Source organism: Neltuma alba, unplaced genomic scaffold (genome assembly GCF_004799145.2).
Source record: "Neltuma alba isolate B1F8T4 unplaced genomic scaffold, ASM479914v2 tig00013107_pilon, whole genome shotgun sequence".
NCBI lineage: Eukaryota > Viridiplantae > Streptophyta > Magnoliopsida > Fabales > Fabaceae > Neltuma > Neltuma alba.
The window spans coordinates 1-18432 of NW_021637431.1; the positions used below are offsets into that span (position 1 = coordinate 1).

Consider the following 18432-nt stretch of genomic DNA (forward strand, 5'->3'; position numbering starts at 1 on the left):
ATGTTTCCTTTTCTTTTTTTTTTTCCCCTTCTTCCTTTTTATTTTTTGGTTGCCTCAATGTTTACTTCAAATTTATCATTAGATTAAAAACAAAATCCTTCCTGTCCTCCCTGCTATGCTTTTTTCCAAAAGAAAATATAAATTTAAGCTTAGCATATACATATGCTGGTGGTAGTTAATTGCCTGTCTCATTTAGGCGTTGAGTAACCTTATTAATTCTGTTTAAACCACAAAATCAACCATTCAAACACAAGTCACTACTAAATCAATATGTGAATGTCTTGATTAAACTAGATTAATCAACAAGAGATCAAACAACCCATTGGAAAACTAATTAAATATCAAACATCGAATAAAACGGTGTAATTATAATTAATGCAATGCAAGAAGAAAATTGGAATTTCATATTTTAACGTACCTGGAGAAGGTATGTCAATTTTGAATTCCTGAAAGGAACATGCTCTTCTTTCTTGGCCAAAGCAAATATGACATCGCTCAAAGATGATAAACTTTTGTTGATAGCCTGAACAAAATGGCAAACTCATTTAAGAAGATAGTGTTATTCAGCATAAGCCAGCTCAAGTTCAGGGTATGCAAGCAAAACAAACCTGGGTTTCCTTGAGTCGGTCCCCAGTGGCCCCACTCCTGGACAGTCTTTCACTTCCAGCCAAATCAATCAAATTTAAGACACCTTGCACTTGTTGTTCAGTATTCTACAAAGGGAGGACATCAAAGCATCCAGTTAGACACACACAGAGAGAGAGAGAGAGAGAGAGCAATAGCATTTAAATCGAAATGCAATACATTATGAAAGTTCGTGCATACCTCATTAAATCCACATATCCGCAGAGTAAAGACAAAATGGCTTCTTGATGACTGTTCATTCATTTGGGTTCTTCCTACCGACCTAAAACAGCACAGGCGAATCTCATGCCATTAATGCAGAGAACAATAGTTAAATATTAAGGGATAAAGTCTATCTTAATCAATAAAAACTATGTTACTGAAAAAGAAACTTCCAAGTAAAAAAAAACCTTGATTGTTCAATATTAGCTCAATAATTCAAAAAATATATACTCCTCCGATCCTTAATATAGGACCCAATTGTTGAGTTGGTTTTGGCCCTAAATATAAGACCCATTTCTCATATTTATCAATTTTTCTAAATTACCCCTATAGATACTCCCTCAACCATAATTAAGTAGAAGAGGAAGATGAGGTATTAAGAAAGATAATTATGGTATTTTAAGAAAAACATGTCACATTTTTTATAATTAACTAACTTACCTAACTTTTTTAATCTAATCAAATTAGTTAAATGGGTCTTATATTAAGGACCGGAGGAGTATATATTAATAAATAAAACCTTCATCTGAAGTCCAAATGGAAAAAGAACGTGCATTTCAATAGTTCATTGATCCATAAAGTTTATATACAACCTTAACTTCAACATGCAAAAAAAGATAAAAAGGAATAGGAGGACCTGGAAATTCTAGTATTCTGCAATATAAGCCAAATGGTTTAATATAATCTTTAATCCCTCAAGTTTGCTCTCATTTTGATTTTGGTCCCTTAAGTTTCACACCATAGGTTTTGGTTTCTAAAAAGGCAAAATAGTCTAGGTTTTTACTGTATTATAGGGATTAGGGACCAATATTTTAAATAAAAAGAAATTTAAAAGACCAAAACTTATAATTTGAAACCTAAGGGATCAAAACCAAAGTAAGAACAAACTCAAGGATTAAAAAGTATATTAACGCCAAATTATACCTGCACTGCGCAGCCTGTTGAAGAAGAGATGAAATCTCATTTACACTACGAACGTCCACAATAGTGAGGTCAGAAACATGCGTGTTTCCGTTGGCATCATGTTTAATAGTGTATTGTTGCTTCCCAGGAACACCATTCTCAGTTCGTGTCTGATCAATGCCACTGGACCGATTTGATGCCAACAAATCCCGAATAGTCTCATTATATATTTCCAGTATTGAAGCCTAAATATTTAACAAAATCACGTCTCAATTTCAGTTTGTAGATGTAGCCACATGATAATCAAAATTAAAATATGCTGACCTGCATTTGTAGCTCCACCCCTGATCTTTGAGGGCTTGACTAGTCTGGAAAATCTGTTCTAGAGAACGTGGTATCAATCCTTTCAAATCTGGGGTATCAGGCCTGCCCATCATTGTATAGGTCTTGCCAGAACCTGTCTGACCATATGCAAATATGCATACCTAACATAACAAGCCCAAGTCTCTATGTCAAATCACATCTAGTCTAGTTCACAGAAACACATCGAATGCAAGAGAAAGAAGATAATGAAAAGCATACTAAAGGAATCAATAATTTCTAATTATGTATATAGATCCACAGATCCAACTTGAATGCATTGCTCAAGGCCACATAAACATCAAGAATAGATATCTTTCAAAAGTACTCAACTATAGCTATAATGCCTCTGAAAAATCCGAGTGAGCTGAACATCAAGCAAAAGTCCGTCTTAAGTCATAAAATTTAACTTAGAAAATTGATGTTAGAACTACAGCTTTTAATTCTGAACTAATGAGGCCAAATAGTACGCAAAAGTAAGATGAAGTAGTCAGCTGAAAGACGGGCAGCCAAATAAATAAACATACTATTCTAAAGCGCTAAATTTAAAATCACTTTCCCATTAAAATACAAATTCATAAATTAAATGAAACTTTATAGATCCATTTGTTTTAGAGCCAATGGAAAGAAACCTTGATTCATCAATCTTACAATTGAGTATTTCCAAATTGTTATAAACTTCTAATTTATACAATCCCATAGCAAAAGAAGTTAAAATCACCTTGTAGCCATCAAGCGCACTTTGTACCAATTGCGATATTTCGATGAAAACATCCTGCTGAGAAGCCTCGTGATTGAAGACCTTATCAAATGTAAAAGGATATTTTGCCCTGTTGATCATCAAAGAATGAATTTTCTTTTTCTTTTTTTTTTTAAATTCTAACGTTATAGTTCAAGAAAGCTTATGCACTACATAAAACTCAAAGACTAACAGTATCATATAAGGAGTTAAAAAGTAAGCACTTATACCGCTTTGTACCAATTCAATTCCTCGGCCAAGAGCTTCTGTTGATGTAGGATAAGAAACAACCATGTCTGTCCCAACACCATCATCTGGTAGCAAAGGTCGCACTCGGCAAAACACGCGAATGTTCCCTTTAAGCTCCTAATATTGGGTGCAACTAAATTATTATTTACTAATAAGAAGAAAAGAAACTTTTTCCTATATATCAGAGAAAAAGAGTATTACAAGGATAGTGTTGTGTAATTTTTCCTTAATTTCTCTCCCTCAATCACTTGGAATTCTTTATCAGCTAGACGATCTTGTAGTTCATGTATAAGTCTTTTCTGCTCCTCAAAACTTGTTCTTGTTTCTGAAACAGATAAGTCGGCCATCTGACAGAAGAGTAATAAATACAATGAGCACTACATGCATATAATAGCCTAAAACCATTCATTACTTGGGGAGACATCAGACATAACAATGTCAAGCAACTGTTTCAGGGGAAAAAAAAAAAAAAAACTAATTTCCTTGCCTTTAATTTCTCCATTTTAGCAGCAAGCTGTTGTTGCAGTATATTTATTTGCTCTCTTTGAGAAGAACATGTCTCCTGTAAAAGAAATCCCACAATCTTGAAATCTAACGAGGATGGGACTGCACATTAAATATACAGAGCAAAAGGTCATAATGTCAAAAGCATTTAAGCGTAGAGGCAAAGCAAACAAACCTCGAGAGCATTTATTTAATTGTCAGGTTATCCAATTGTGCGCATGAATTCCCTGTAAATTCTTTGTAGTATGCTACTTCATCAGTTAAAGCCTTTACTTGTCCCAATTGCCGGTCACGATCATCTCTAATTTGTTTCAATTCTTCACGAAGACAATTCAGCTCCTGTACTAGCACCTTTTTGCTTTGTAGCCTCTTCCATTGAAGCCTAAGAAACAAAGATAGAGAAAGGAGAAAAACAACAGAAGAGAATATTAAGACATTTACAGTGAGGAGTAAGATAAGGAATTTATAATAATAGCATAATAGCATCTAGCTTATGTCCCCAAAGCTCCACTCTCCTGAACCGCCTATAATAGCATGTAAACTTGTTAATAAATAAGGTGGAAATCAAGTGCCTTGCACAAAGGATGTTGCCAATAATCAACAAAAGGACTGCAAGGCTAGCTAACAATGCAAAGCTCTAGTGGTACTGCACTCTATCACACCCAAGACTAAAAATTCCAATGTCTCCACAGCGCATATCACTGTTACCTTATTTTCCACATAAAATGGGAAAAATCTGTGAAATTAAAACTCTTAGTTGACAAAGCATTACAAAGAAAACACTCAGCATCCTAAGAGAAAACATATCTAGTAAAAAGACTTACTTTAACAGATGCCAACTGATCCTGCAATGCCTTGTTGTGACCTCTTACATTGCTTAGGTTTTCAACAATGGTCGCTTTCTCCATTTCCAGTCTTTTATGTGATTCATTGGTTGATTCAAGATCTGACTGGAGGCGACTGTTATAATGTTGTAGACTCATATTATACTCTTGAGAACGCTTGTACAAGTCCTCGTTTGAATTTGCCTGCAAAACTCAGCAATTTCAGAAGACAGAAACAAGGAAGCAATATAGCTGTAACGTGATCATGCTAGAGTCGATGATAGAATATACCAGGGCAGGAATATTTTTTGGGTATAAAATCATGGTAACATCTAATGTTCAACAGGTAAATGTTTCTTGCTGAGATAATTATTTATGATTTTGCAGTACCTTCCGCTCAAGAACTATTTCTCTTGCCGAACTTTCTCAAGCTCAGTTGAAAGGGAATCTTGCACCTTTTCAGCCGCACTTCTGGCTTCCTTTCTCTTCTATGACATTCAATTGCTTCCTGATCATCATACAACAACGGATCATCAGGAAAAAGGAAACTTTAAGGATCATTCAGTCACGGTGTTGTATGGCTAGCAATCTTACCATCTTACACGACTCTTCCTTTGCAATTTTCTCTTCCAAAGAAGAATTTGTCTGTCGCAAATCTGATATTGTCTCATTCAACTCCTCAATCTTATTTTTCATTTGAGTCTCTGAGAAAGTATGGATGTATGATAATTACTTCAGTGTTCCATCAAGAGAAATGTTAAAATGAGTTGCAATAAAAAACTTAAGCAGGAAATTCTTTGAAAATTTTCTTTTGTGAAAACATAGTGCATTGTCTAGGTAGCAAATAAATTTTCAGGACTTAAACAATGTCGACATACAACTCAATTCCCAACAAACAAGGCAAAAGTGCGTATTTTTCTAATACTCTTCACTTCAGGTTATTGAAAAGAATGTGTGACAAAAATTGCAGCAACAATATATATATACTGGGCAGTTTACTTGTCACAAAGCTTGATATCCAAAAGAAAATGAAAAATGAATCCTTCCATCGTAGCAAAGTAAGCAAGCATATGAGCAAAGGTTTCAACACTAGAAACAACCTCAATTCTAGCCAACACAGTTAAATTACGAGTTGGAGAGAAACTTACCAGTATCAGTGCACTTCTTCTCAGCAGATTCAATTGCAGACTGAAGATCTTCCTTTTCTTTTTGTAAGTACTTTGCACACTGCTTAAACCTCTTAATAAGATCTGCCATATGCTCCATTTTTTTCTGCAAAATAAGTGGGAAAACTATGAAATAAACACAAAGGAAGACCCAAACGCTAACAAAATTGAAATCATCGATTAGATGGGGAACGATCTGGATAAAGATTCCATGAGATAAAGAAACCTTATTATCATATGGGTTTCCCTTTATCGGCTTCTCGTTCAATAAGGCCTCCACGTTTTCTTTGGTGTACTCGACAGTGCTACACTCTGAACCATCGGCACCGCCAACATCATTTGCTGTATTAGTTTCAGGCCCTTTGTTCACTGAGGTAAATGGCCTCCTTCCCCTGCCGGTGGTTCCCAGTCTTTCCATCCTTCTGCTCCAATCCTCCGACGTTGTCAAGGGGGTTTTCTTCAGCAGCTGCCTTTTTCTAATCCAACGCAAAATAAATAAAAGAAATACTTATGCCCCATTTCCTACTCTTGTTCTAATTCTAATTCTAATGCAGAAAACATAAAGTGCAAAAAGTTCTCTAGTAACATTAGAAACAAACAAGATTTGGAAGATATTTGCTGCAGTCGAAACACATACAGAGGGGGAATCATCCGGTAGCATAATTTCGATTTTCAAAGGAAATACTCCATTTTTATGTAAAACTAAGATGGAAGAAAACGCACAATCTATTTATCGTAACCCCTCCGTCAATTTAAAAATCAGACAGCATAACCAAACTTTATTGCAAGAAAAACGAGACAAAAAGTTTTTTCATTTCACATGTTTCTTCCACAAAATCTTTCACGCCCCAGCAAACCCATTAATTCATAAATGATAAGGAAAGGCTCACATTTAAGGGGCTCTGCGGCGGCCTGTTCTGGTTCCTAGAAGCCATATCTGGCTTCGCAAAATGGCGATTTCCGCAGAATCTCTTCGAATCGTGCCTGATTTGGAGGGATTCTAGGGTTCTTCACAGTTCACGCAGACAAAGAGAGAGCAAGAGAAAGAAGCTAAGGAGCAGCCGTGAGGAATGGAGAGCGTGAAATTTGAATTTGGATGCGCCTCTGATATGAGACTGAAAGTGGAGCCGGAATATTTTAAAAAAAATAATAAATAAAAGCGGTTCAGTATAGCGCCCCGGTTCAAATTTGAAAGCAACGGTCATCTCTATTATTTGAGTTACATATTAAGTTAAATTAAAGTAAGTTCCATTTACAGTACAGTGCCACAAAATTCAAAATCATAATGGGGTGCTTATTGACAAAATAAAATCTCTGTGCATTATTAGCTTGGTTTAACGTTGGAGTTGGTCAAATTAGTTCTCAGATGTCGTGAATATATAATGAATTATTTTTATCGGGTAAATTTAAATTGGTTTAACAAGTAAGTAATTTGGTAATCTGAGCTTGCTGCATTTTTTTTGGGTCAATGCATAAGAAAAATTTTTCTGCATATATGTCGATCCGTTTAAAAGTAAATACATGTATTTGATTTAAAATACGCTGGGAGCTTTTGGTCTGGTTAGTTATAATTACATTGGCGGAAAAAAAAAGTCAGTTATAATTACATACATCATCACCATAATTTCAATTTAATTTTGTTCTTAGTTTAATAAAATATTGGGATTGGATGGCAAAAAAAAAAAAATCATTGGGATTGAATTTTTATATTTCAATTTTTTCTTATTTAGGTCATTGTAGTTAAATTTTCGTTTGGAAGTAAAAACTGTTAGGATTATGTAGTCTCTACTTTATTTCAAGATGATAATATTATTTAATGTACTGTTCAACGTTAAATATAGGTATTTCTTCTAACATGATTTTAAACATTGATTCACCACATTATAAAATATTAATCCATTCTACTAAACCTTGTTGGTCAAAAAATCTTTTAAGTCGTAGGGTCTCTTGTAAAAAAAGAAAAAATTCTTAGAGATGAGTTTTGTTTTTGTGAAAATTAGTTTATTTTTGTTAGTTTTAAAGAAAGAAAGTTAACACACGTTGGTAATATAAAAGTTATAAAGCAATCAAAAATATTGCCCAATCTAGATTCTTACTTAATGCGTTGGTAACTTGTTGAAAACATTGCCACTCTTTTCCTTTTAATTAACGTGGTATCCATGCATGTTTCAAAATCCATTACTCTTGAAAAGTCCTAATGCATTAACTATGTCATTTAACATGCTCACCGTTTCTTTGCAACTTCTTTCTTTCAGTTGAGCCTCCATCCAATGTACCAAGTCTTCTGCATGGCTAGTTTCTTTTTTTTTCTTTTTCTTTTTTTGCTGACAAATAAGTTTAGTTGAGTTGGATCTCAATGATTTATTAGAGACAAGGCATGCAGTTTAAAAAGTGTTTAACTTGGATGCCATTGAGTTAGGAAGCGCAATGGCTCTCGTGCTCTCTAGTAAGACAACTTCTCGAGCTGGCTCCTCAAGCAAAGTAAGAGATTATTAGCGAGAAGCTCCAAAAAGATTAAAAAGGGTGAGACTAGCAGTGCTACGGAGAACTTGCTAGAAGGCTATTGGCTAAAGTTAGGGTCTAAACCTGCTGCGGCAAGTAATGTAAAACAAGGAACTTCCTTTGCTAATAAGTTGAAGGGTGTCTCGAGTCAGGAGGACCTATCAGATTATGATATTGAAAATGTAGAAGATGACAATCAGGAGGATTCCAAGTCTATTAGTTCCTAGGAAATGCAGAACCAGGACACAGTGGAACCAGACTTCTCTATTTCTGAGGATCCTAGGAGGAAGTTTCCTACATTTATGTTGTCCAACAAAATGAAAAAGAAGCTCTACCAAGCTTGGAATAAGGTAGTTATTGTGAAAACTCTCGCCCAGTCTATTGGTTACAAAGCGTTGGAAGCAAGACTTCAGAGTAAGTGGGCTAGACGCGGCATTACCAACTTGATTAATATTGGCTATGGGGTACTTTGTAGTCAAGCTTTCTAATAAAGAAGATTATTTTTATGCTCTCACTGGTGGCCCTTGGATGATCTATGATCATTATTTAACAGTCCAACCTTAGATTCCAAAATTTCAACCAAACAGAGTGAACATTGATAAAGTAGCAGTCTGGGTTAGAGTGCCAAGAGTTACTCTGGAATATTATGATGAGGAGGCGCTTACGGTGATAGGAAATCGTATAGAGAAGACTATCAAAGTTGATATGAATACTTCACATCAACTGAGGGGTCATTTTGCTCGAATATGTGTCTTGATAGAGCTCAGGAAATAACTTATGTCAGGCTTCAAACTGGATGGTGAGGATTATTACTTGGAATACGAGGGATTGCATATGTTATGCACTAATTGTGGAGTCTATGGGCATAGGCAGGAAACTTGTCCCCAGAAAGCTAGGGTTCATGAAACAGTAAATTGGCCAATTGAAGGCGAAGTGAATAGGGCAGAATAGGGGCTGCCAGACTCTATTATGGGTGAAGTGAATGAGCAATGGAGGGTGGTGCAAAAAGTGCGCCGTCAACGGAAAACAAAGGAGAAACAAGGGGAGACTTCATGGCCGGTGAGGAAGGGTTCTAGATTTAATGTTCTCATTGATGTGGAAGGACTTAATGACGTGGTTAATGAGGAGGAAAATAAGATTAATGAAGAGCCAGCTAGATAGGAAATGATAATACCCATTCCTAATCATCTTAGGAAAGGGAGAAGCAAGTCACAGAAAGCAAAAAAGAAGGATAATGGGCTGGTGCAGTCGAGTAAGGGACAGGTGGCAGTAGAGAGAGAGCAGGGAATACAACAGGTGGCAGTAGAGAGAGAGCAGGGAATACAACAGGTGTAGGAGGAGTGCGCGCACAATGCGATCGCGCTTCAAAAAAAGGAGTACTGAAAGGAGAAAAGGGTAAGAGAGTCGTTACAAAATGAGAAGAGACAAGGAGGAGATATGCTATTGATTACTATGGGGGAAGGAAATGATATGAGCAATAACGAAGAGATGATGTGTGGTGAAGATGCTATACAAGAGGAAGGAGTGGCGGCACAAAAAGCATGGTGTGTCAGAGGATGTCTCTTATCGTAATTACCATGTCGATCCTGAAGATACTATGGATGAAGGAGGAGGGGTTGACAAAAATGGGCCCATGTGGTTGTTAAGCCCAATCCTGACCCCCGCTCCAACTCAAGCCCAAAGTAATGACAAAGTGATTCCAGAGACTCAAATGTCTCGAGAAAATTAATGGGCCACTTATCTTTCTTGCAAAGTTTTATGGATAAAATTATGCATTGGAATACAAGAGGCAGCTGTGGAAGAGGCCTCTTTTATCACATGAAAGCTCTACTAAATGGGCCGAAGCCCAACTTGTTAGTTTTGGCAGAAACCAAATGTAATGACATCACAAAGTTTCAAGCTCTTCGTTCTTTTAGTTTTGACAACATTAAAATGGTGCCTAGCGTTGGAAGATTAGGAGGCATCATTCTGGCCTAGAGAAATGATCAAATTAAAGTTACAATCTTAGAAGAAGATAGACAATTTTTCCATCTTTATTGTTCAAGGGTCAATGTTGCATCATTTCATCTGACTGTTGTTTATGTGGTTCCTCACTCTAATCTTCGTTAAGAGCTATGGAGGAAGTTGAAGGTTATTTTAGGTGGGATTTCGAAACCTTGGATAGTTTGTGGAGACTTCAATGATATTTTCTCTTCCTCTAAAAGAGTGGGGGGAGTACATAGTAATGAGGTCCCAATGAAGTGGTTTTGGATAGAATTCAAGATTGCACATTAACAGATTTGGGTTTCTCTGGCCCTAAATTTACTTGGAAAAGGCCCCGTTTGGTTGGATTTTCTAGATTATATGACAGGTTGGATTGGGCTATGGCTAACTCCCATCTACTCCACTTATTTCCGAGATGTATTGTTAAGGTACTTCTAAGAACTTCCTTCTCTGATCATATTCCCATTCTGGTCTGTCACTGGAATGATGTTTCACATAGAAGTTCCAGTAGACCTTTCAAATTTGAGGCAATATGGCTATATCATGAGAGGTTTCTTTCCTTTCTAAAAGATAATTGGTCGGATAAGTTTGGGAAGGAATCTTGAGAGCTTGAAAGCAGCTATTCCTTCTTGGAATAGAGACGTATTTGGCTTGGTAGAAAAAAGGAAGAATAGAATTCTAGCAAGGCTCAATGGAATCCAAAAGTCTGGCTCTTATCTCGTCTCTCCTTTCCTGCATCAATTAGAGCTAGAACTTCAAAAGGAACTTGACGAAGCACTTAAGCTTGAGGAGGTTAAATGGTTTCAAAAATCAAGGGCTAAGTGGATTTCCAAGGGAGATAGAAATACCAGATATTACCATCTGAAAGCTTCTATGAGAAGATGCCAGAATCTTATCACCACTCTGCAAAATGCTAATGGTGATCGGATTGATGAGGAGTCTGGGTTAAAAAATTCAGTGACTGATTATTTCAAGGAACTATTTTTCTCCAATTCATCCCCAAAAACGGAGCTTCAAACTATTTCTTCTTTCCTTCCATTGATCAAATTTATCTCTCACAGCTAGGATCTATTCCTACAGACTTGGAGATTCATGAAGCTGTTTTTGTTATGGGGCCATATAAATCGCCTGGGTATGATGGATTTGCTCCTATATTCTTTCAAACGAATTGGAAGACAGTGAGTCTCAGTTTATGTTGTTTTGTGAGGTTTGTGTTTGAGGGTACTATATCAATTAAAGAGGCAAATAGAACTCTAGTTGCCCTTATTCCAAAGAGGAATGATCCTCAGTGGGTGGAACATTTTAGGCCAATCTCCCTCTATTCTGTTCATTACAAATGTGTTTCTAAAATTATTGCTCAAAGGATGAAGAGTTTTATGAATGACATCATTTTTCCGTTTCAAGCTAGCTTCATTCCTAGGCGTAACATTTAAGACAACATCATCATTGGGCAAGAGATTATGCACACCATAAGGAAAGCAAGGGGTAGAAAAGGATTCATGACTCTAAAAATTGATCTCCATAAAGCTTATGACAAAATCAAGTGGAGTTTTCTGCAAAAAGTGTTGATAGAGGTAGGAATGGATACTAATTTCATCAACCTTGTTATGCATTGTGTTTCTACTCCTACCTATAATGTTCTTCGGAACAGGCAACCCACAGATTACTTTGCTCCAAAAAAGGGTCTTCGACAAGGGGATTCAATTTCTCCCTACTTGTTTGTCTTGTGCATGGATAAATTATCCCATCTTATCATTGACGCTGCTAATACTAGAGACTGGGAACCAATTAGAGTGACAAAGGATAGGCCATCAATTTCACACCTACTCTTTGCCGATGACATATTACTTTTTGGCAAAGCTTCAGAAAAACAAGCTCGTTGCATGGTGAAGTGTCTTGATCAATTCTGTGAGGCTTCAAGGGAGGAAGTAAGTGTAGAGAAATCCTCCATTTTATTTTCTCCTAAAGTTCCTTTGGCTCTCCAAAGAAGAATTAGCGCCATCATAGGAATGAAAATTATGGAGGACGTTGGGAGGTACTTAGGGTTTCCTTTATATAGAAATAAGAGACCTACAGATAAATTTCACTATATAGTGGAAAGGGTTAAATCAAAACTTGATGCGTGGAAGGCAAATTGTCTCTCAAGAGCCGGAAGAATTACTCTAGCTAAGTCTATGCTAAGCATAGTGGTGCTATATCCTATGCAGGTAGCGAAGCTTCTGATGAGTGTTTGCAATGAGATTGAAAGGATACAAAGAAATTTCATCTGGGGAAGCGCACAGTTGCAGCAGGGGTTTCACCCATTTGGTTAGGGAAGAATTACCCTTCCTAAAGCTTATGGGGGCTTAGGACTGAAACAGGTCTCTTCAGTTAATAAGGCCTTTGGAGCAAAATTAGCCTGGAAGCTAGTAGTAGGTACTAATGCTCTGTGGGCCCAGGTCCTGCATCATAAATATATGAGAAGGAACGATGATAATCTCCTAAATGACTAGCAAGGGGATTCGATATTGTGGAAATTCATCTAGCCAATAGAAAGATCTAGTTGACCAAGGTAGTAGATGGCACGTGAGAAATGGTGAAGTGGTCAATTTCTTTAATGACACTTGGTAATAGATTGGGTTACTAATGGTTCCTGGGATCTCAACCGACTAGCTTTAGTTGTTAATGGTGACGTAACTTAAAGATAAATTACTAAGCTTCCACCATACAAAGTGCTGGGAATGACATTTTAGTGGGGAAGAACACTTCACATGGAGGCTTTTCTGTTAAGAGTGCCTATTTCATGATTGAAAGAAACCCCCCTAAGTTTTATAATACAGTCTACAAGAAGATCTGGAAATGGAGAGGGGCAGAATGGATCAGAGTGTTTCTATGGATTGTTTTCCATAAAAGACTGCCAACAATGCGTGGAGAAGCAAATGGTCTTCTTCTTCACCGATATGTTCCTGCTGTAATGCTGGTATAGAGGATGAGCTACATATCCTTCATGATTGTTCTTATGTTAGGAAGCTTTGGATGAGTCTTATAAATTCTCCTCTTCACTGTGAGACTAGATAGGTTTGAATCTATCACAAGATGTGGGACTGAATCTTAATGATGATTGGAATCTTATATGGGGAGTAGCTGTTTGGACTCTGTGGAATTGGAGGAATAAAGCAATATTTGAAGATGACTTTGACAAACCTTCTAACCCTACTGCTGTTATTTGTAAAATCTGGAAACATTTTGTGCAACTGAATGTTCCTGCTCCCACATTAACCCAGAATGCACCCTCTACTTTTTGAATTGGAACCCACCGCCTCTTAACCGGGTTAAAGTAAATGTGGATGCAGCTATTACCAAATATGGGAAGGCTAGCTGTGGTGGCTTAATCAAAGATCATAATGGTCACTGGATAGTAGGATTTATTGAAGTGATTGGTAATTGTTCCACTCTAGAGGCAAAAGAATGGAGTATCTTAAAGGGCATTAAGCTGGCTTAGGAATTCGACTTTAGGAAATTCATCTTGGAGTCGGATTCTAAAACGCTTCTTGAGATGTTTCTTAAAGGCAAGAATGAGTTTACGTCTCTAGTTCACATGCAGATAAAAGCTATGATGCAGTATGATTGGGAATTTGAGCTTAAACACGTGGCTAGCATTCATAACAAAGTTACGGACCAACTAGCAAAGCGAGGACTTACCAAGTCAATGCTTCTTGAGACTCCTCCTACTGATATAAGGAGCCTGTGCCACAATGATTGTTTGGGACTTGATCCCCATCTCTCTTAGTTTTATTTTGGGCTTTAAGGCCTCCCTTGTATCCCAAAAAAAAAAGGTGTTTGTAGAGGTACTACATATCACCAACAAATAAAATCTCCATGTTATTAGTGGGATTCAAACTTACAATCTTGTAGGTCATAAACTGATTCTTTACCAAATAAATCAATTCTTGTTGGCATAACATGTTATTCAGTGTCTTGAAACAAATTTTACTCTATGAAAAAGATATACTACTACATAAATCACTTTTTAAACAGGTTAAAAGGCAACTTTTAGACATGATCAGTATAAAGAGTCAAGCACTTCATTTCTAGATCAGTTGCATTAAGCTAGTAACAACTAGTCTAGATAAGTATTTTCTATACCTATTATGTAAGAAAAATTGGAGAATGGATCGAAAACATACCGAGTCGGATCTCGGATCGGGTCGGTTGGATCTTCTTAGCTCACGCTTAAGCTAGACTATGAAAGTCTAAGCTTTTAAGTGCACAGCAGAGCACCACTTTTGCAAGAAAGAAAAAGAGAGAGAGAGACAGTAGAAAAACTCTACTACTGGAGTGATTTGAACTGATGGGGGGAAGCCTCTATTTATAGCTTTTGTCAGGGATATTTGGGTAGCATAAAAATATCCACTGAGCCCATCAGATAAAATCTGAGATAAGATATAATATATCCTTATCTCATAATATCATGATATTTTGAATTCAAATCCAGAATCAATCACAATTAATTCTAAATATATATATACTTAATATATATTTAATCTACACAATATAAATTAATTAATTTAATATAAATTAATTAGATTTATATCGTAACCGATTGGATATGATTCAGGGTGTTTGACCAAGTCAAACATATCATGATATCGCTTGGATATTTGACTGATATATTCTCTTTATACCCGGTCAAATAATCCGGCCCATCAAGGGCGGATCCAAGCCCAAAAATCTAACATCTCCCACTCGCACTTGATGGGCTGCCCATCGTGCGATAGCTAAATCTTTCATTGCTTCATACTAGGTGTCTGCCGTGACCGCGTGGGCATGACGTCATCGATTCGGGCGCCTGTGCACTAGGAATCCTTTATGCAGGACCAGCACACAAGAACACCCTTGGTGTACCTGCAAATTGTATGCTTGTTGCCTCGAATGCCCTAGTTTTATCCATACACTTTACTTGTGGCATATCTAATCCCTCTCGAGTTATTTTGTTTACTCAGATTGCCTTTTCCATACGTATGGTATCCACACTTGCTTAGTTGTTCTGTTCAACTGCAAGGGACATGTCACAGACACCAACGTAGATGTGTATTTCAGGATAAATCTTCCTTCTGACTGTTCATCATTTAGATTTGGCATAGTCGCTTTCTCAGTCTTGACCCGTTAGATCGCATCATTCTTGACCATGGGGTTTAGGCTAGAGTAGCTGCCACTAAACCAAAACCTTGTGATGTTGTCTAAGTCTTAAGGGCATTATGAAAGGTTTATTTCCTTTCTGGGACTCACACCGTAATGGATCAGGGATCTTCCATCTACGTCCCTTGTTGCGGATTTGAGTGAGCTCATGCAGTATGAATTGCATGTTACGGTGCTCAATCCACCAAGTGGAGTATGTCGCTTTTGGTTTTAATAGCACCGTACAGACTTAAGTTCCAAATGCACTCCAACATTTGAACCAGGAGCTCTTTCATCACAACTATATATGACGTCTCACTAGTAAAGAGTTCCTTGTCTGGCTACAGGTCTCATGGATGACACATTATCCATGATTCGGCCCAAACTTTTATGGGTCTCATCTCAGTCTAGCTGAGGTGACATTTGTGCAGTGATTCTTCTCTACCATCTCATGGTGATCATCTGCTGTCAAACCTTCTATATCCCATGAGAACATAGCGAGGCGGTTGCTCGTGTGAGTGAGCCAACCTTGTGACCTGTACGACATATTTGTATTGCATACCTTGTGCCTATGCATGTATAAATACACAATATACAAGAAAAATTTCTTTGAAATGCATTGAATTACTAAGTAAGAGGAAAAGGTTCAGTACAACATGCCTTGTGCCTGCGTATTTGAACAAAAAAAATCAAAAAGAAAAAGGAGTTCAATACATCATGCTCTACGCATGCCCAAGGCCTTTACATGCTTAACGAAAGGATCTCTAGCTATAGGCTTGGTTAGGGGATCTGCCAACATCTTATGAGTGGACAAGTATTGAACTGTCACTTGTTTCTTAGCGATCATATCCCTTACAAAGTGATACTTTATGTCTATATGCTTAGTACGATTGTGGTACTTAGGGTCCTTTGCATAGGCTATTGCTGCTTGACTATCGCAGTGAATCAGAGTTGGTCCCTCACTCCCACCATGGATTCCCAATCGTACTAAGAATCTTTTGAGCCACACAGCTTCTTAGACAGCTGCAGAACAAGCTACATATTCTGCTTCCATGGATGAAAGAGACACACACGTTTGTTTCTTGCTGCTCCAAGAGATTGCTCCGTTATTCAGTAGGAAAGCATAGCCTGACGTCGAGTGTCGCTCGTCCAGGTCTCCTGCCCAATCAGCATCGGAATAACCCTCCGCACGAAGGCCATTTCCTTGATAGCATAGCTCATAGTCCATGGTTCCTTTTAGATATCTCATAATCCTCTTTACAGCTTCCCAGTGTTTGACTCCTGGATTGGATTGGAATCGACTCACAAGTCCGACTGCGAAGCATATGTCTGGCCTGGTACACAACATGGCGTACATTAGGCTGCCAACGGCACTTGAGTATGGGACTCTCTTCATGCGTTCTATATCGCATTGTTTTGTAGGGCGCATTTCCTCACTTAGGTTATGTCCCTTAACCACAGGGGTATCCATAGGCTTGCAGTCTCTCATATTGAAACGCTCAAGAATCTTTGCTATGTATGCCTTTTGTGACAATGACAGCAATTTTCTAGAACGATCTCTTCTTATCTTAACGCCTAAGATATATTCTGCTTCGCCCATGTCTTTCATCTCGAAGTTCAAGGATAACCACTCTTTGATCATCTTTATTAGTTTAAGATTGGTACCAGCCAGTAGTATGTCATCGACATAGAGGGATAGAATGACAAAGTTGTCTCCAAACCGCTTGATATAAACACAGTGATCTTCCTCGATCATTTCAAAGTCATAGGAGCTTATAGCTTTGTGGAACCTTAAGTACCACTGCCTAGATGATTGCTTGAGTCCATAAATGGATCTCAAGAGTTTACAAACCTTTTGTTCGTTCCCTTTCTGTATGAAGCCCTCAGGCTGTTCCATATAGATTTCCTCATCTAGTTCTCCATTCAAGAAGGCGGTTTTTACATCCATCTGATGTAACTCTAAGTCTAAACTTGCTACTAAAGCCAGTATCAGTCGTATCGAGTTGAAACGTACAACAGGTGAGAAGGTGTCTGCGTAATCCACTCCTTCCCGTTGTGTATACCCTTTGGCAACTAACCTTGCTTTGGGTTTATCAATTGATCCATCAGCCTTACGTTTGTACTTGAGAACCCACTTGCTCCCAATTGCCTTTCGGCCAGGTGGTAGATCAACTAATTCCCATACTTGGTTGGATTCCATGGAATCCATTTCCTCTTGTAAGGCCTTCTGCCATTTTTCCTTAGCAGGTCCTGTTAGTGCTTCTTTAACACTTACGGGGTCTTCTTCATCGTGTTCTGGACTAACGATGAAGGTTGCTCCTTCAATTGAGAAGCGTCTCTTAGGAGTTTTGTCTCTGTTACTTCTCCTAAGTGGGGTTGTTGTAGGACTTACTTCCTGTGACTGGGTTAAACCTTGTTGTGAAAATGGTTCAACCCTCCCACTCGGATCAGTAGACTGAGGAACACTTTGTTGTACCTCATTGCCATCATCCTCATAAAGACGGCTTGTTCGATCAATACTCCCTCTGCTAGGATATTCGGTTTCTATGAATGTTGCGTCCCTTGACTCTATCTCAGTCACTGAGCCGTCATCATTTTCACCAATGAAGACATACCCCTTAGAGTTCTCAGAGTATCTTATGAAGATACACTTTTTGCCCCTCGGTTCTAGCTTGTCATATTTATGGGAAGAATCACGAATATAGGCCGCTGACCCCCATGGTCTTAGGATGCTTAGATCCGGTTTGCGGTTTGTCCATGATTCATAAGGGGTTGTGGTGACTGATTTAGAAGGCACTCGGTTAAGTATGAATGTGGCAGTTAAAAGAGCATCTCCCCAATATGAGGTTGGAAGCTCAGCTTGTGCCATCATTGATCTAACCATATCGAGGAGAGTTCTATTTCTCCTTTCAGCAACTCCGTTCTGTTGAGGAGTGCCAGGGATTGTTAGTTGCCTAACAATGCCCCTTTCTTCACAGAGCTCCTTGAACTGATCAGAGAGGTATTCTCGGCCTCGGTCAGTTCTTAAGGCTTTGATTCTTGAACCTAGCTGATTTTCCACTAGATTGAGATATTTTCTAAAGCACTCTAATGCCTCAGATTTGTGGGAAATCAGGTAAGTATAGCCATATTGGGAAGAATCATCGATGAAGGTAATAAAATACCATGCTCCGTGACGTGCCCTAACACTCATTGGTCC

General features: G+C 37.9%; 1 pseudogene; it reads right to left on the reverse strand.

Moving 5' to 3' along the window:
• Positions 1–418: 418 nt before the first annotated feature.
• LOC114734514 (kinesin-like protein KIN-14C) lies at positions 419–6526 on the reverse strand (annotated as a pseudogene).
• Positions 6527–18432: the final 11906 nt, after the last annotated feature.